The sequence below is a fragment of the Gymnodraco acuticeps genome, unplaced genomic scaffold (assembly GCF_902827175.1).
Source record: "Gymnodraco acuticeps unplaced genomic scaffold, fGymAcu1.1, whole genome shotgun sequence".
Lineage (NCBI taxonomy): Eukaryota > Metazoa > Chordata > Actinopteri > Perciformes > Bathydraconidae > Gymnodraco > Gymnodraco acuticeps.
This window is the reverse complement of record NW_022990501.1, coordinates 5,666,104-5,687,143: the sequence shown is the minus strand read 5'-3', so window position 1 is coordinate 5,687,143 and position 21,040 is coordinate 5,666,104.

The following is a 21,040-nucleotide window of genomic DNA, read 5'->3' as shown; positions in this document are numbered from 1 at the left end:
CGTAGATGGAAGTAGGCGGTCCTTGAAATTAATTTTATGTGGGCGTTAAAGGATAAATCCTGATCAAATATAACACCAAGATTCCTGACAGTCTCACTGGAGGCCAAATTAATGCCATCCATAGTTAGTATATCCTTAGATAATTTGTTTCGTAGATTCTTCGGGCCAAGTACAATAACTTCAGTTTTCGTCGTGTTTAACATCAAAAAGTTTAAGGTCATCCACGTTTTTAAGTCCTTAAGGCAGTCTTGAATTTTATTTAGATGATTAATTTCATCAGGCTTGATTGATAAATATAGTTGAGTATCATCCGCATAACAATGAAAATGTACAGAATGATTCCTTATAATATTGCCTAACGGAAGCATATATAATGTGAACAAAATAGGTCCGAGCACTGAGCCCTGTGGCACTCCATGGCTAACTTTGGTTTGCGTGGAAGATTCATCATTGACACGTACAAACTGAGAGCGTTCAGATAGGACCTAAACCAGTCTAAAGCAGTTCCCTGTATGCCAACTAAGTGCTCTAGTCTTTGCAATAAGATATCATGGTCGATAGTATCAAATGCAGCACTGAGATCGAGCAAAACAAGAATAGAGACACGTCCCTTGTCAGAGGCTATTAGAATGTCATTTGTGACTTTAACCAGAGCTGTCTCTGTGCTATGATGTGTTCTAAAGCCAGACTGAAAATCTTCAAATAAATCATTGTTTTTTAAGTAATCACACAACTGTTTTGCGACCGCTTTCTCAAGAATTTTTGAGAGGAACGGAAGATTGGAAATAGGTCTATAATTGGCTAAAACCTCTGGATCGAGGTTGTGCTTTTTAAGAAGCGGTTTTATCACTGCTACTTTGAATGATTGTGGAACATAGCTTGATAATAAAGACATATTCATAATATTTAATAAATAAGTGCTAATTAATGGAAAAACTTCCTTCAACAGCTTAGTTGGAATTGGGTCTAACATACACGTTGATGGTTTAGAAGAGAGAATCATTGAATTTAATTGTTCAAGGTTTATGGCTGAAAAGCATTCTAGTTTACTATCTAGTGTAATATTAGAACGTACGTTTCCGGGAGCTGTTGATAACACTATACTGGTCAAAGGCAAGAGGTCATTAATTTTGTTTCTAAGAGTAACAATTTTATCGTTAAAAAAGCACATAAAATCATTACTACTGAGTGCTATGGGAATAGAAGGCTCAATCGAGCTGTGGCTTTCTGTCAGCCTGGCTACAGTGCTGAAAAGAAATGTTGCATTATTCTTATTCTCATCTATTAATGAAGAGTAGTAGGCTGCTCTCGCTTTACGTAGTGCTTTCTTATATTCATTGAGAGTAATATGCCAAATTAAACAAGATTCTTCAAGTTTAGTGGAACGCCATATCCTTTCAAGTTGTCTCGACTTTTGCTTTATTTTGCGGGTTTCGGCATTATGCCATGGAGCTAATCTATGTTGTTTTATTTTCTTCTTTTTCAAAGGAGCAACAGAGTCTAATTTTATTCGCAGCGCATCTGTAGCACTATCAACAACATGATCAATTTGGGGTGGTGTACATTTTGTATAAGTTTCCTCCCTTACATGCAGACATGCTATCGAGTTAAGTATTGGTGGAATCTCTTCCTTAAATTTGGCTATAGCACTAACAGATAGGTTTCTGCTGCAGGAGCTTTTGACTAATGCTTTGTAGTCTCGTAACAGTACTTCAAAAGTTACTAAGAAATGGTCGGATAAAGCAGGATTATGCGGTTCGACTAATAGTTGCTCAATTTCAATACCATAAGTCAGAACAAGGTCGAGAGTGTGATTATAGCAGTGGGTTGGTTTATTTACACTCTGACAAAAACTAACAGAATCTAATATAGAGTTAAATGCAACAGTAAGGCTATTTTTATCATCGTCAACATGAATATTAACCAGTTAAGCCCGAAGGTCCCCCCAGTGGACCCCTCCCACCGTTTTTTTTTCCTCACATGTCTCAGGGCTTCTTAACATTTATGAAACTATTAATGTTTCATACCCTTTTAAAGGTAAGAAACTCCGCTAACTGACAATAAGAACAATTGTTAGCTAAGAAAAACACAAAAGTAATACCAAGCCTTTGAATTAGCATTGAGCGAAAAAATGCTAACTAATGCTAACGCTTTTTTTACACACAACACACGGTAGAAATGCCCTTATTACTATCTTAACTGCACAAACAAGATATACGATTTAAAGCTGAGACTCCACAGATTCCACACATGTAATGTCATCACTGTCCGACCTCGAATTCCTGGATCTATCAGCCAGAAAAGAGAAAGTAAACAACATCCGGTTCCAAAAATATTACAATAATTACGTCTTACCTTTTTTGATTTGTGATCAAAAGTTGTGTTCAACGGAATAAAAATGCATCTCAAGGTTAATCCAATGTCTTTGTGTCACGTATAATTTTTTACTGATAATCAATCATCATATTTATGGCTTGCACTTTCAGATATGCTTCGTTTGCTTCTCCATTACGTCCGCTATGGTAATGTTTACGTAGATTTGGGAACTGCCCATCGATTCTATTGGTTCTGATGGTTAAGAAAAAGGTGTAAATCACACGAATCGACCAATGGGTTCCAGAGATATGGTCCTGCGCAAATTATAAAGAATGGCAGCCAACTTAAGTACATTACGCAGCCGACTTCATTTATTGTTTACAGCGTAAAGAAGCAGGAATTGCAGCAGGACCCAGAGCGCACGGAGCACAGAGCGGACAGCAGATAACGGAATTGCAGTTTTATTGCTTATAGATTATCAGAACATTTCAAAGGGGACACAGCCCCATTGGATATTAATCTATGGATTAACTACATCATCGTTTTTATCGTTGTAATGCCATTGAAGACCAGTTTAGACCAGACAACGAGGAAGGTAAGTCATTGTTAGCCTAGCGCATTAGCGCTAGCGCCATTTGTTTTGATGTACGTTTTTGTTGATAACGTCGCGAGTTTGTATCTTTCAGTGTTGGGCTGTTCAGGTGGGCACCGTTAGATTCTGTGTCTCCTTGCGATCATAAACAATGTGTTGGATGTGCAGCTAGGATAAGTAATAAGGGAGCGAGGAGTGATTTTCGGTGCTGTAATAGGTTAGCATTTTTCGCTCGGGGCTAATTCAGAGGCTCACTGTAAGAGTAGGCCTATGTTTTTTTTTTTTTTTTTTTTTTTTTCACAACAGTTGTATTTGGATGGAATGAATACCTATAGTGATAATTCAAAGTAATAAAATGATTTTTACAGTGAAAAAGTTCAAATGGAACCGATGGTTCCCAAATTACCCAGAGGTGAGTCCGCTTAGACTTTATTTTTCTAAATCTCTCTAAAAAGGTCAAATTTCACTTGTTTTGCATCAATCTTGATACAGGGTACTTATTATATGTTATAGTTTGGATTCCTAAAGCTTTTAGTCTACTAACCCATCATGCAAGGGTGGTTTTCACGATAAGTAAAGGTTTTTTTTAGGTGGACATTAGAATTTACATGTTTTTACTATGTTCCATCTGAATTTACTTTAAAATAAAAACATCTATATTGATTCTGACACTTCTACATCCAACTCACAGATGTAACCTTGCTTTGAGAAAAATAATTATTAATTTACCCCTTTTAGAAGTGAAGATATATCATTTGTTGTGTTAGTGGCATTTTCGAGCCTGAAACCTGAAAAACAGGCTCAGGGCTTAACTGGTTAAAGTCACCTACGATAATTACTTTATCTGTTTAAGTAGTTGATAAAAACTCAGAGAATTCAGATAAGAATTCTGAATAAGGACCTGGTGCACGGTACACTGTAACAAATAAGATTGGCTGCAAAGTTTTCCAGGTCGGATGCGTAAGACTAAAAACGAGACTTTCAAAGGAGGTATAATTTAATTTTGGTTTAGTATTGATAAGTAAACTTGAGTCAAAGATTGCTGCAACTCCACCTCCTCGGCCCGTGCCTCGGGCAATATGAGTATTGATATGGCTGGGTGGAGTGGCCTCATTTATGCTGACATATTCTTCATGTCTCAACCAAGTTTCAGTGAGACAGCATATATCAATATTATAATCTGATATTAAATCATTTACCAATATTGCTTTAGATGCTAGAGATCTTATGTTTAAGAGACCACATTTCATATTCCTGTTTTGTTGCACTGTAGTAGTTGTTACATTTACTTTTATTAGGTTATTATGTATGACACCTCTATTAGGTTTTACCTTAACTTGTCCTTGGGCAGACACACACACCGCTAATATTGGGTATTTTATTGGGTTCGGGATTCCTATGGATGACTGCCTAGGAGAGAGCGCAGAGAAGCGTGTAAGACTGCAACTCCGCCTCCTGGTCTCAACTCCAGTTTGTCATGGATTAAGTCCACAAAGCCCTGAAATGTTTGCCGAAATTAGATTTGCACCTTCCAAAGTAGGATGAATGCCGTCTCTCTTAATCAGACCAGGTTTTCCCCAGAAGGCTGTCCAATTATTTACGAAGCCCACATTGTTTGCTGGGCACCACCAAGACAACCAGCACTGAAATGATGACATGCGGCTATACATGTCATCATTGATCAGATTGGGGAGGGGACCAGAGAAGATTACGGTGTCCGACATTGTTTTAGCATAACTACACACCGACTCCACATTAAGTTTGGTGCATTCTGATCGGCGTATACGAACATCATTACCACCGACGTGAATAACAATCCTACTGTATTTACGTTTATTTTTAGCCAGCAGTTTAAGATGCGCCTCAACGTCGCCCGCTCTGGCCCCCGGAATGCATGTGACTGTGGAGGCTTCGGTCTCTAATTTCACGTGTCTCATAATAGAGCTACCAATAACCACAGTTGGCTTCTCAGCGGGTGTCTCGCTGAGTGGGGAATATCTGTTAGATACGTGAACGGGTTGGTGGGGACCTGCGGGTTTCGCGTTATGCCCCTTCTGAACAGTCACCCAGTCTCCCTGCTGCTCGGGAGTTGCCGGGGGACGGCTAAGAGGAGCTACCTTTTGCCGGTCCGCACCGGCTAACATGGGCTTTACTGTAGCTGAGTTACTTTCTAAGATGCGGAGCCGGGCTTCTATGGCTATGATTCCCGCCTCAAACCTAACAACTATACTACATTTAACACATGTACCGGTACCAGTAAAGGAGGTAGGGAAGTAACCAAACATGAGACAGTTAGAGCAGGAAATAGCACCCGAGGGTGGGGAAAGAGCCATGGCTAGCTATCAAGCTAAAGTAGCTACCGTTAGCAAACCCGAAAAGAGTGTAGGCAACTGTGGAGTTACAGTCGCTAAGAGAAGGAGAGTTGTGAGTGCTTAAGCTATAGTAACGTGTGATTACAACGTCAGGCAGTTGCCGTGATCAAGAGTTTTAAAACGATCGATTAAGTTAAGATAATAAGCTATCAGCAACAGAACAGGCACACGGGATACCCGGAGATGACAACAACCGGAAGTTACAACATGCTTACCGCAATAGTGGTCCGTGTAGAAACGAAGAAAGCAATGACTCTAAAGAATAATGATGCACAGGCAGTCAGCAGAGTTTTGACTTTGAAATATGAAAATTATGCAAATTTCAAAATCAGAACTGTTAAAAAATAAAAATTGTACAGTGTATAGTTTTGACTTTGAAATATGAAAATTATGCAAATTTCAAAATCCACTGTGTTCCACTTTCCGAAGTGTTTGGAATTATGTAAATGTCATACTTTGTGTTAGCTTTTTTAATATTCTATAGTCTTATTTGAAAGAGTATTGTCGAAAGTTTCCTATCTTATAATTAGAAACCACTTGCAATTCTATCCTGGCGATCAAGCATGTGTTTATTTATAACACTTCAAATTAAACTTCTATTGAGTGTTACCTCTATGTAATAATTCTGTACTACCAGCAGAGTGCGCTATTGTAATTTCCAGCTTAATCCACTAGGGATTACTGTTGCAAAACTAACCTCTATTTAACAAGAAAAGCTTATTTTTCTTCTTAAAAATGGAAAGAGAATTACACTAGGTAAGAACATTACACTATGGTAAAAGAACACAGCACATAAACGCCAAAACACATTTGCAAACTGGACTATTTCAAAAAAACGTCAATTTACACTTGCAAGCAGAAAATAAACTTCTAAAATCAGATCCCTACAAATACCAAACTTCCCACGGTAAATTAACCTGTCTATTTTATAGTTCTAACTTCTGCAAAGAAATATGATTTGTCCTTCTCAAGATGGAGTGCCAAGCCTCATGTGAGTAGGACTTTCAATTAGCATTTCACGAAATGGCGACATGAGAGCAAGACAAGATGGCAACTGATTTTCCAACCTTTGACCTGAGGAACAAAGGGATTTAAAAAGACCTCGTGGCTCTCAGTAGAAATAATGCTAGAAATGTCAACACAAAATAACACTGCAGTTTAAAATAACATTTCTATTTATTGTACAATTATAAATGGGCCTCACCCATGTACGTAATGTTTTGACTTTAAGAGCCAGTATGGTTATCTCTTCCGTTTAAACACGCTATTATGGGACAAAGTAAGACGCTAATCAAACACAATCAGAAGAATATCGTCTATCTAACGCACGAATGTCGCACTTCTCGTCGTAATCCACACGCAATGTCTGTTTGAAAACAGAAAATACAACCACTGAAAGCTTCAGGCCTTTTCCTCAAATAGGACTTTTTTAAAGAAAAACAGCCTCACACTGTCTTTAACACAAACACTCACTCCAATATTCTCAGCTTCCACTGTGATTGTGTTCTTTGTCTCAAGCAATCCCGACTGCTAAATAGCCTCAAACCATTCGTGTCAACTTAAAACGTAACAAAAAACACTTATTGGAGCGATTAGCCTTCTGCCGACATGTAATAACAGACAAACAAATAGCATGCAGGGTTAAATATAAGAAAAATAAGTAATTTGAACTCACCCTGTTTGTGAAAATGCAACGCCACGTGTTATATGATTGTTATTGTTATAAATTTGGTTGTTTTAACATTAATTTCCCAGCTATTTTCACGAACCGGAAGCAGCCGTCCAACACACAGTCCTAAGATTGTCCTGCATAAACTATTGAAGAATTTTGACGTAACAGGTTTCTCCTTACCGTGGTTTGAGCTCTTTGTGTGTTGAACAGCTGCCAACGGCTCCGGGCAACAGCCGCCTGTATAATCTCTCCCGGTGCAACGAAAATCCCGTCAGCCGGTCACCAATTGTTAACTGTGTTCTTATTCTCGCGTCCAGGAAAGATAAACTTAAAAAAGGAGACTAAATGGAGTCTCTGAGGTTCAAATTTGGTACTTTAATTAATAAAAAAGGTACGGTAAAATCACAAACAGGATATTGTCCAACAGAAATACAGCTGTGCATCTGGCTCTCGTTAGCAGAGAAAGAGGCCCGACCCCTCAGGTCTCGTTGTTTATATATCCTCTCCTGGCTCCTCCCTGGGGGCCGGCTCTCCACGTATTTAATGTCCGTTGTTACGCATATCACAGGATACAGACATTGTACATTCAATATATATCTAAACACGCCTTTTCTCCTCCTTAACTCTTTCATGACTTTTCATTTAACACATTCTAAACGCTGTAATCAATACTCCAAAAAATACAGGAAATACTTCACAGCAATTTGGTGTCCGGTCGTTCCGAATGTTGTGACATGCTACCCACATCTGTAAACAATAACGTACTCAAATAAACTGTACCTTCATTTAATATCCAACAATAATAATATCTCGACGTCTATAGTTGTAGTGTTGAAATCAGTAGGTTTCGGTGTGCAACATCATATCATATCGCTGCTAAATTCACCTCTATAGGAAATGGTATATTAGCCTCATGCTAAATGCTAACCGGAGATGAAGGATTTTCAGAATAAAAGCTTAACAACTGGTTGTGCACAAGAACTTCTGGTTTTTCAGTATAAAACAGCATTTAAACTGAAGGTACATTTAAGGTACATTATGCCATCAAAACATTGATTTTAATTTCTAACATGTACCTTGTGTATGGGCCGTGGGATATAACCCATCTCAATGCCGCATAATGTGGAACCATAACCACAGGCTGACTGTTCAGAAAATGGCAGTGCGGAGGCAACAATCACAGACTGGGAGCCTCCAGTGTCTCGTAATATGCGCATAGGTCTCTGATCGGCAGACTCCCCAGTTAAGGATATTAACCCCTTGAACACAAAAGGCTTAAAACAGGGATCTATCTCACCATCGTCACGGTCACATGTAGGGATAAGGGATGACTCGGCCTTAATCAGGCCAAAATGCCTTTTGGGGAGGACACGTTTTGTGGCTGCTCCTTATGCGTCGGGACTGCACAGTTGGCGATGACATGTCCAGGTTGGTGACAATAAAGGCACTCTCTCCTCTGTCGTTACATCATACACATTCAATGGCCCGGTAAATGGGGCGTCGGACACCTGGCGGGACCTCTCGATATACACAGGAGAAAACACAGATTTATGCGTGAGTACATATTCATCAGACAACACGGCGGCAGTAGAGAGAGAATTTACCTTCTGTTCATTCAAGTATACCACAATACGATCAGGCAAACATCTCTTGAATTCCTCCAACATGATCAGTTCCCTCAGAGCAGCATAATCCGCCGCTTTACATGAAGCAACCCACTTAGTGAACATCATTCCCTTCTCCCTGGCGAACTCGACATGTGTCTGCTTAAGACCCTTCCTGTGGTTCCTACATTTCTGTCTGCACGCTTCGGGAACTAATTCATACACCCTGAGAATGGCACCCTTCACTAAGTCGTAATGTAGACCGTCCTCTAGCGAAAGAGCAGCAACCGCTTCCTGAGCTCTTCAGCCGGCTACCGTAGGACCACTGCAATGCGCTCAAAAGCACCAAAGTACGGGTCCACCTCAGTTTCACGGAAAAGTGGCACTAACAAAATATTTTTGACTACGTTGAAGGCAGGGGGATGAGAAGGGAGTGGAAGGCTTCCTCCGACATGGCCAAAAACACCGGAGGCGCGCAGCTCGGAGTCTAGCTCCAGCTGACGTATCCAGAATTCTTTGTCGATTTCCAAAGCTCTCAGTTCTTTGTCGATTTCCAACTTTCTTAATTCTAACTGGAACTGATGGTTTTTGTCCTGCTCCCTGTTCTTTGCCTCTAACTGAAGCCGAGCGAGGCGGACCTCAGGATCACTCTCTTCCTCAAGAGTCCGAACTGCCAGGAGGCGGTGGGTTGTAAGGAATCGGCGTGAACGGTGCTTTAAACTGCCCACCCACTGTCACCACCTTCCCCTTTAGCAAACGGAAACTCCGCCTCCTGTCTCTGATTTAAGATCTCTTCAGGTAGAGCATCGGACACAGGGAGCTCAACTGGTATAAGTAACCCCCTTTTTACCATCTCATCCACCACCAAGGCCTTCAACTCTTTCTTCAACGATTGTTTACTTACTGTGAGACTGAAGTGTCGCGCTAGCTCATGTAAATCATCTTTACTACACCAGTCTAGCTGCTCATAAGGACAGACCAAAAACGACTCAAAATCGAAACGTGCCATACTCAACTAAAACGGCACACAAAGTCCACCAATTTGGTTTTAGCTATAACAAAAAACACCTATAACCCCAGGAATTATGTTATTTTATCCCGGACGAGTCCCCATGTATTACATTACATTACATTGCATTTAGCTGACGCTTTTATCCAAAGCGACTTAAAATAAGTACATTCGACCAGGAAGACACAACCTTGAAGAAAACAGAATCATATAAGTACATCAGGTTTCATAGAGCCAAAACATTTCAAGTGCTACTCAACTGGCTTTAGATAAGCCAGTCCTTTATTAGTATATAAGTGCTTTGTTAATAGTTCTATCGCTCGAAGTGGAGTCGAAAGAGATGAGTTTTCAGTCTGCGCCGGAAGATGTGCAAGCTATCTGCTGTCCTGATGTCAATGGGGAGCTCATTCCACCATCTTGGAGCCAGGATAGCAAACCCACGTGTTTTTGCCGATGGAAACTTGGGTCCCCCTCGCAGCGAGGGCGCAGCGAGTCGTTTGGCTGATGCAGAGCGTAGTGCATGCGCTGGGGTGTACGGTTTAACCATGTCCTGGATGTACGAAGGGCCAGATCCATTCGCAGCATGGTAAGCAAGTACCAGTGTCTTGAAGTGGATTCTAGCAGTTACCGGAAGCCAGTGAAGGGAGCGGAGGAGCGGAGTGGTGTGGGAGAATTTAGGAAGGTTGAAGACCAGACGAGCCGCTGCATTCTGGATGAGCTGCAGAGGTCGGATGGCACATGCAGGTAGACCAGCCAGGAGGGAGTTGCAGTAGTCTAGGCGTGAGATGACGAGAGCCTGGACCAGAACCTGCGTCGCTTTCTGTGTCAGCTGGGGACGTATCTTCCTGATGTTGTAAAGCGTGTATCTGCAGCAACGGGTTGTGGCAGCGATGTTTGCAGTGAAGGACAGGTTGTTATCTAGGATCACACCCAGATTCCTTGCAGTCTGAGTCGGGGAAACAACTGAGGTGCCGATGTTGATTGTTAGGTCAAGAGTGGGACAATCTTTTCCCGGAAGGAAAAGCAGTTCAGTCTTGTCAAGGTTGAGCTTGAGCGGGGAAAGGACAGAATTAATTGGGTGTCGTCAGCGTAGCAGTGGTATGAAAAACCATGCGGGCTAATGACTGATCCGAGTGAGTTTGTGTACAGGGAGAAGAGGAGGGGACCAAGAACAGAGCCCTGAGGGACCCCTGTAGTTAATTGACAAGGGTGGGACTCAGACCCTCTCCAAGTCACCCTGTAGGTACGGTCTTTCAGATATGAGGTGAGGAGGGAAAGTGCAGAGCCTGAAACTCCAAGTTTTTGGAGAGTGCAAAGGAGGATCTGATGATTCACCGTGTCGAATGCAGCAGACAGGTCCAACAGGATGATGACAGAGGAGAGGGATGCAGTTTTGGCAGTGTGCAGTTCCTCCGTGACAGCAATGAGAGCAGTTTCTGTGGAGTGACCTGCCTTGAAACCAGACTGGTGCGGATCCAGAAGGTTATTCTGATGGAGATAACTGGAGAGTTGTTTAAAGACAGCGCGTTCAAGTGATTTAGACAGGAACGGGAGGAGAGAGACAGGCCTGTAGTTTATAATATCTGACGGGTTGAGAGTAGGTTTCTTTAGGAGAGGGTTTACTCTTGCCTCCTTGAGACTGTTTGGAAAGTGACCAGAAGTTAGAGAAGTGTTGATGAAATGGGTGAGAAACGGTAGAATATCAGGAGCGATAGTCTGAAGGAGGTTTGAAGGGATAAGGTCCAGAGGACAGGTGGTAGGGCGGGCAGAGGTAATGAGGGTAAGAACCTCACTTGGAGAGAGTGGGGAAAAGGAGGTTAGTGTGTTGGTGGAAGGAGAGTCTGGTGACCCAGCGGTGAGTAAAGGTGAGTCAGAAAAAGAAGAGCGAATATCATCAACCTTTATTACATTCCCTTCTGAATTAGGGGAATCAAAGGGAAGCAACACAACCAGATTGGTTTTGGTAATTATTATAAGGGGTTTATTTTAGACAGCAATGTAAACAAAAGGCAGGCAGGCAGCCTGAAACAAACAAAGGAAGGACTCTAACACAGGAGTCTAGTTATATGTGGGGAAAATAAATACTAGTACACTAACTAAAGAACGAAACAAAACCTCACTTCAAGAGTGGTACAACTAACAAAGGGAGTCTACACAAAACACAGCTAAACTAAAGGCAACAGTCACAAATCCTAACGATACTCTAAAAACTAACTAACCTACTCTACACTCTACTAACACACAAGATTAACCACAGAATGAAGAGCAAAATGCGAGAGGCGTCTGTTCACTCAACAGAGCCTCCAGAGTGGTAGTTGTTCCCGGGCTTTATAATCATCTGCAGCAGGTGTGCGCCGGCGGTGCGCTGTGACTGGAAGACGTCGGGTCCGGCGTGCTCCAATCACGATCTTCGGAGGCGGACCAGAGGATGGGCAGCCAATAACGTCAGGGCTACTGCGCAGCTTATTTACATATTACACACACAGCTGAAAACACTCATAGGCAGATTAATGAGCAGACAGAAACAGCAACCGTAACATTGACCAACGAGAAATACGTAAAGAAAAATATTTATTAGCCATATGAATTAATCAATTGGTAAATTTATAAAGTAAGAAAGAGGAAACTATTAAATAATCCTAAAAACATACTGAGGGTAGAACATATTATTCAATCTTTTCATCATATAAACAAATGATTCTTTAAGAGATTCTTATTCATGTGTGAATTTGGGGAAGATTTAATTTGTTACAATATAGATCTACAGTTTAAAGGGATAGTTTTAGTAACCACTTTATAAAAGCAGACAAATCTTTATTTGAATGGAAAATGTTAAAGGTAGAGCTAGAACCAATCCAAAGAAAGTATTCCAATCTAGAGTATTGATTTCTCCATTGTAGCATGGTTATTACCATAGGAGAACTGTTAAGGTGGAAATAACATTTGTTTGTCATCCAAGATGTAGAGTTTTAAAAAAAGAAACTGGGCAAAGAGAGATTGCACATTTTAATTTTGAAAAATAAATATAATTGGGAGTAATACATGCAGGGCCTTGGATCACTCATTGTGATGGTGCTATTTTTGAGAACTAATATCGTTCAGGGAGAAGGGGTCGCTCAACCCACCCTGCAGATGTTCTAAATCTTACTTGCAGCTTCACAGGGAGCACACGGCACCAGAGTATGAGTTTTAAAAGACAAGCGCCACCACCTCCTGATGGTCATCCATTTAATCAGTGATGACCTGACATTAGAGATGTTATTTAAAGGAGAAACATATCTGCCATAAGTGAAAATTCTTAAATTGAACTACAAACCATTAATGAAATGACTTCTGTTTTTAAAAGCCTTGTTAAAGGAGGGAGTAATTATCACATGCTCGGCACCCAAGGTTCCACACACTGTAAAAGGAGTTAGCATGGTTCTTCAAGTAGACCAGAATTGAAGATAAATTAGTATGAGTTATTGATATTCCACCGGTTTTCACACCATTTCAGGGACTTTATCACTGCATTAGAGCAGACCACAAAGGTATTGAAGTAGGAACTTTCAAGTGATGAAATTCTACAACTGTTGTAACTGACCAACATCTTCTCCCAGAAATGACTGTCTAGAATGCCGTATCCCAGAGTAGGTGTTTGGTGGTATCATGGAACTAAAACCTCATATTCAGTCTTGATTGGACTGGGACCTGTGCACTAGCACAGCCAGTGATGTTTTTTATGCAGTTAATCAACATGGCGAAACACCCCAAAGCCAGTAGGGCTAAGAGACCAGTCCCACGGGGAGTTTAGGCTCCACAGTCTACAATGATAGCATAGGGGTCCACAGGGGAGGGCTAGATGTTGCAGTTGTATTCCATGTCCTAACGTACCAATTGATCACGACGGCCTCTTCTCGAGAACATATTACTTTCATACCTTAAATGGTATGAAAGGAGGGAGGGTAAATTTATCATGGAGACAGTTACAAATGCTAGCAGAACAAGACAACCCACCCCCATATACAGATATTGATGAAAATGATGAGTTAGTTTAAATGTTAGTTTAAATGTCCAGCTGATGTGATACTTTAAATGATGAAATCATGTGAAGAAGTGAGCAAACTAAAATGCTAAAATGGAGTGAATCCATTTCAATTTACTTTACACTATTCCAAGATAGTTTATTTTATTCTTTATTATGTTATACTATTCTAATATGGTAGATCTCATGTTTTATAAATCATTGCTATTCTAAAATGGTTTGTTTCTTTTCACTTTGTAAAAACAAGTGCCTTAACACTGAGCGTGGTATGAGAAAGGTTTCTGTGAAAGGAGGGAGGAAGAAATGTTCTAATACCAAGCCATTGCTGCTATTTTGAAGAATGATATTGAATGTTAACACTAGAAGTTATGCACAAGGGAAAACTTTTATGTTTAAGCACAGTCAAAGTATTTTTTGTATTTTTGTAAAGTTGAGGCTATTGAACCATTCCATTTTGATTGTATGTTTTTGATATGAGTTGTGTACTATGCAAAGTTCAGATGAAGAACTCATTGATTTTCAGTATTATACACCTTTTAGGTGTGTAAGGAGGGACTGTTAGAAATTAAAATCAATGTTTTATGGCATAATGTACTTTAAACATACCGTCAGTTTAAATACTATTTTATTCTGGAAAAAAACGGAAGTTCTCAATACCAAGCATTTATTCTGAAAATCATTTATGACGACATCCGGGACTACCGTCCATTAGTATCATTAAAGTGGCTATTGACACCGTTAACATGTATTACAAATAAAGTTATGAAAGAGATAAGGAGGAGAAAAGGCATGTGGAAGTAAGCAATGAATGTAAAATGTCGAAATCCTGTTTAACGCAATATCGGACACAGAAGAACGAGGGGGGAAGTCCCCCTACGTCACCACAGCCCCCAGAGAGAAGGAGCGAACAGCCAGCAAGCGGGAAAGACGAAGGCTTGTGAGGGCTCTTCTTCACGGCCGCCACTGCGAGAGGAAGCTGCAGCCTTTCTCTCCTCATTGAACCCTCTTCTGCTTGTAACATTACCGCGCTTTTTATTAATTAAAGTATACATTTGAACCTTCTCAGAGAGTCAATTAGTCTCCTTTTTAAAGCTTCTCTCCTGGACGCGAGAATAACGAACATAGATAACAGTTGCATAATACATTCTGTCGAAAAATACAAATTATTATGAATACAAATAACATAAAAGAAGCCTCCCGTGAGTTACTACAAGCTATAAAATAGATTTTAAAAACGTTTTATAAAATAAAAGCTCACTGCTGGACGTTGTAGAAATGCGTGTGTGCACCACGACAAAGGAGGCTCATTCACTTTACATTGGGCTTGTTTGCGTGGTGCAGACACGTAAATGTAGCAAAGTTCGTGACTCCACCACGCAATGCGGTGTTAAAGGGATAGTGGAAATTGAACCCCAAATAGTTTCGTTTTAACTTATATACAAGCATAATTACGTACCAAAACAATCACACCTGATTAAAAAAATATAATAATTGCCTTACGCATGTTAGAAGCACTTTATTGCAGCTTCCCCGAACTTTTTTAGAAACGAAATTATCGCTTCAGCCAAACCGGAAGTGACGAAAACTCAGGAAGACGAAACGATAACAAACAATGGCGTCTATGCAGAATGAACGTGGAAGGGCAAATATACCAGACAAAGAAGGATTGTACGAGGTATCCAGTGATGATAGCGAGTCAGAAACATCCTCTCGGCTTTCCTACGAAAATGTAGTTTTTTATCATGTCTATATGATGACTGTAGTGTACACATTCGACACTGTGTACCGGATTATCGGATGACGAGGCCTCCGGTCGCCTAATCGACAGGCAATAAATGGCGTTGTACACAATGGTACAGGCTAATGATGCATTAAATCAGCTAGAAAACATAATAAAATACTCACTTCTTATGTATTCCACTTTCAATTTGAGCTAGAGACAGAGGAATCTCGAAACAATCGTCAGTAAAATGACGGGAGCACACGACTGCCGAAGTACTCGTCAGCTTCGGCTCCGTGAAGTTTGCCCGTGTTATCTGAACAAATTTCACCAACTGACGACGAATGGCTGGGTTTCTTGGAAACACATGCGTCGAAACGCCATTCTCTGCATTTGCTGTCGCCCTACAGCCATACAAAACACATCTATTCACCATAATAAAGGTCGGCTATTCACATGAAAATTCTATTGAATGTCCGTCATTGTTTGTGCCCGTCGTCCTTTGTTTTCGTCATCACCCGAAGATTACCGAAGTATTTCGTTTCATTGAGAGGGCGTGGTCGGGAGCAGTAAAATTGAAAATAAAATGAAACTAGGCGCATGAAATTAAAAAAAATGGTTTATTATGCTTATTTTTAATAAAAATACATAAGTTAAACCCAAAATTCGCGGATTTCCACTATCCCTCGTGGTCGTGGTGGAGTCACGCATTCTGGTGAGATCAGGTTGGTTCTAACTGTTAGATAAGCTATCTGGCCGTGTGTGGTTTGTGAGGGCTGCGTATAAACAGTGTCCGCTGTTTATGCATAGTGGATACAAATCGGTATTGCACCCTTTAGATTTGAGACGGACTGACTGTCATTGCCCATCCCTGAAACCCCTGTTCGTGTTTGTTTCTACTGTGTGTCTCTCTCCCTCCCCTGCCTGCTGGTCTGCTCTACACGGATGGGAGCAATCTCCAATCAACCACACCCGCAACCTGCTCATCAGCCACACTATGAAAGCCTGCAGCCTGCACTCATTCCCTGCCGGATTGTTGCCGTGAAAGGTTTGTTGCGTGCCGCTCTAGCTTTTTGCCAGCAGATTTTTCGACAACTTTGCCTGCTTTTGCCTCACACTGATTCTTGTGTCTCTCCCAGGAGGAATCCAAGGCCTGCCACACTCTCGACCAGCCAGGCCTCTCTACCCACCCTGGAACAACTGTTTCCCACTGCTGCCATAACCAACCTCCACTCCCAGCTCCCCTTTTCTAATAAACAAATGTTACTTTCACCAACTGATTCCGAGTCATCCTTTTACTGTTAATAGTCAAATTCCAATAGTTAAGTAAACTATCAAAATCATCCTAGTGACCACAGTGGTCAGTCCACTTACCCAGGAATTTTGAGTTGAAAAATTACAGGAATATTATGTCTTTATGTTCTAATAATGTTAAAATATTTATTGTTGTTACCACAGAACATTTGCATAATGTTTTAAAAGTAAAGCACGTTATCCTACTCTAAAATAATAACATTCTGGCAACATAAAAAAATCTAACTTGCAGCTGAAAACGTTTTAAGAACAGTATGGCATAATGTTCTAACAATGTTAACAAAAACATTTTAAGAAGGTTATCACCAAACATTTTAAGAATGTTTTTAGAGAATGTTATCCTACCTTTCAGAAGAACATTCTGGGAACCAAAATAAATCCTCCCGCTGAAAACATTTTAAGAATAGTAGGGTATAATGTTCTAACAATGTTATCAAAAATATTTTAAGAAGGTTATCACCAAACATTTTAAGAATGTTTTTAGAGAACGTTATCCTACGTTTCAGAAGAGCATTCTGGGAACCAAAAGAAAACTTCCCGCTGAAAACATTCCTAGAACAGTGAATGGTAACATTCTCAGAACGTTTTAAGAACCAAACATTTCTAGCAAACAAGTCATACTGAATGTAAATTCAACTGACTCTAAAGTAAGTCCCAGTCTGTGACATTGGACATTTTGAGTACCCAAAGTCCCAAGCAGTAGGTAGAATATTAGCTAGTCTATGTAATGTGCACAGTAAATAAATAGTTAACTGAATACTGAGATGGACATTGCCTATAAGCACTTAGTAAAACATAAACTCACACAAAAAGCGTCTGAATGATAAGAAGTATAATTAAAACATAATGCACAGTACCATTTTGAGAGAGAGTACCTACATTAAAGAACTCAGAAAATAATCTCTTATCGAACTGAGAATCCAGTCAAGTAAAACACACTGACTGCGTCTACATGGACATGAGTAAGCCGTTTGATCATATTGGGGATATGGTGTTTACATGAGCACAGAGATTGGGTTATTCATGTTCCCTGTTTACTTGATAAATACCAGTAACCTGGCATTTCGATGCTTTTTCTCTACACTATTCAGTATTTTGAACTCTATCATGACAGAAAGATGAAATTCCGCTCCAGAAGTAAGAGGCTTTCGCCGCCTTCATCACGGTAAGTGCTAGATCGTATATCGTCGTATGCACTTTGAATTGCCTTGTGTTGAAAAGTGCTATATAAATAAACTTGCCTTGCCTTGCCTTACCTCCTGGGTTTTAGGCGGAAGTCACGTACACCAGACCCGGCGCCAGAACAAATCTAAAGGGAGGGCATATGATTTTCATGGGAGGGCACACAACACCGTCACGTGCTGCGGCACAATATATATATATATCAAACAGCAAGGCCAACAGCATTGCGCAAAGACGCACACTTATCGCAAATACATACACAAATAAACTACTTTTGAAAGTGGAGTGGAGGCACCGGCACGGAGGAGGAGGAGGATGCTGGCGGGTGTGGTACAGGGTGTGGCAACGCAGGTGGTGATGGTAGGGGCACATGGAGCTGTGCCTCGGAGGACAGTGTTGGTGGAGGCCGCCTTGATGAGTCAAGGCTTGGGCTCGCTAACTCAGCCCCGGGGTTTGCCGAGGTCAAGCTTGTGACATTAAGGCGTGCTGCTGCAACGACAGGTGCAGGGTCGCCAGCAGCACCATCGGCTGCAGTTCTTTCATCGCTAATTCGTTTTAATAAATCCTTAGACCTTTTGAGACAATTTCTGATGTCCATTGTGTAATTTAAACATAAATGGGAGTCTACAGAATGCACAATAAACAAATCCAGAATAGGCGGCAGAGTGTGACGCTGTGATTGGTCTAAATGTGGACGAATCACAACAGACACATGAATTCATTTGACGTAGCCTTCGATTTTTTTGTTTTAGTTACTATCTGACATCACATACATCGTAGCATAACAGTTCACAGTTTATTTATAACAAAAACAATTTAAAATAATATTTTTATAAATAATAAAAATCGTGTTTATTGGGGGAGGGCAAGAATGTCAAATGGGAGGGCCTGGCCCTCCCACAGCGCCGGGCATGACGTACACTGCCACCCAGGACAAGAGACAAGCATGAATACAATAGATTCCGACGCCCTTTACTGCTGCCGTCTTCACTCAAAATAAATCCCTTAAAACCTGTATGATTTAGTTTTCACATGTTTATTGAAATTAATTCGTCCATCTCTTTTTATTATAGTATTAAATGTATTATTTTCGGTTGTGTATTTATGTTTCCAGATATAACATCTTATAGTATTAAATGTATTATTTTCGCTTGTGTATTTGTGTTTCCAGGTATAACAATCATAACAATAATAATTTGTGGATTAATTTCATTATGGTATTTGAGTTTGTTTCAGATTAACTTTTGTATTGGATGTTGCAATTGAATTTCTCCAAGAGAGACAAAAATCACTAAAAGATCTGGTTGATATCTGACCAGTATTTATATATATATATATATATATCCTAAATGTTCTTTGGGTTTTATCCACAAATGCAACACATAAGAACTGTAAGTTATTATTTTATAATCTAACCATTATTAATGAAATGTAAGTATATTTTAAACATTTTAATGTTATAGAGTATGATCTCATTATTCGTTAATGAACCTCATATTTGTGACAAGACGTGCGTGAGCGGAACTTCCCTCTATTTAGGGTAAGCTTTTAATACAATAACCTGACATTTGATATTTTTAACACACAAGGCAGCCATAGAAATGTTACTGACCTACAGGTACAGTGGACACATCAACAGAACCAACCACAACAAGTTGCAGGAAATGATAGGCTGCAAGTGGTGCCCAAAAAAATGCTCAAATTCAACTTTTGAGAAACATTTGGAATCTGAACAAACTTATGTACAAAAGTAGCTGCTGCACTGTTCAGGAGTTGTGACATTCAGGACAGACATACTCGTCTTGTGACACAATGACAGCGACATCATGAGCACTTCCGCATATGTTTACACAGCGGTAGTGGAACCACTGCTCACACTTGTCACATTGAATCATGGGTGACCTTGGCCTGTACTCATAACAGTTGCAAAATGACAGCTGAAATGTGGTTTCCTTGAAGTTTGTCAGTACAGCTTTGTGATGGGGAAACATTTTAATTGAATTTTCTGTAAGACACTCTTCTAAATGCTGCCTCATTTTGCCCTGATCAAACATGACCTCTGTGGGAGAAGTTGCTTCAGCAAGTGCGACAGTGTTGGCAATTGCAAACAGCTCACAGTCGCTGCCACCTCGTTGTATCTGTGTGCAGATCACATTGACAGGTGTTACGCCCAGATCTAGGGGAACCTAGGCGCAACACAAAGTTGCACTCTCCCCACTCCCAAGAACTGTCGGAGCGCCACACAGTGGTGGCGGTGGAAGGTTCACCTCTGCTCCGCGCCGTCCGTTTGATGAGTGGTCAGTTAAAGGAAGAAGGATTCAAACACCTGGATAAAGGATAAAACAATAATCTGTTTTAAATGGTAAAAGCAACAATACAAAATACAGAGTACTCTGGACTCAAGTTCTACCACCATGTGACATACGTACCACGACAGCCAGTCAGAACAAGAGTCCAGAGCATGAATATTGGACAGCTTATATACAGTTTCTGGGGGAGGAGTTATGTCGGTTGGTCCTCCCTTCATATTTCTAATTGGTTGCTTCACTCCTGGGCGGGCCCCTAGACAGTGAGTTGGTAGTTCTCCATTGGCCGGTTTCACTTCTGGGCGAGCCCTAGGCAGCGAATCAGAGTGAGTCAGCCATTGCTGCCCGGGAACAGAGTCTTCCTCTCCTGAACAGAGCGTGAGAAATTCTGAGTCTGGCGCTGATAAGTCCAAGGCCGTTTTCATGGAGTCACCATTGGGTGAACATAACAATCTTTATCTTTGCACCTGGCGCTACTCCCTCTTTTTCCCAAGCATACATTTTACACAGACTCCCTTCTCCTATTTCCAGCTTCTTGTTATACAGACTGCTACTATTTGATACAAAGTAATTGAGCACACACATATGTTTAAGCAAACTCATATCTGGACACTGGGAATACAGGTTACTTTAGAACATGGACGCCAAGACAGAGAAAGCGTTTGATAAATGTAATTACCCCAAAATATACACACACAGGAGTAACAAAACCACAAAACAAAGAAACCTTTTAACACAAAAATCTTACCTAACGAATGAGAAAAATAAACGTACAGGCTTCTTACCTACTCTAACATTAAACAGGAGAAAACGAATTAACCAAAGAAAAAAGGTTTTGCACTCCTGAGTAAAAAATACAGCGTGCCTGCAAAGACAGGTAAGGTGGCTTACTTTCTTAAGTCTCCCCGCAAGAAGAGAATGACAAGGTA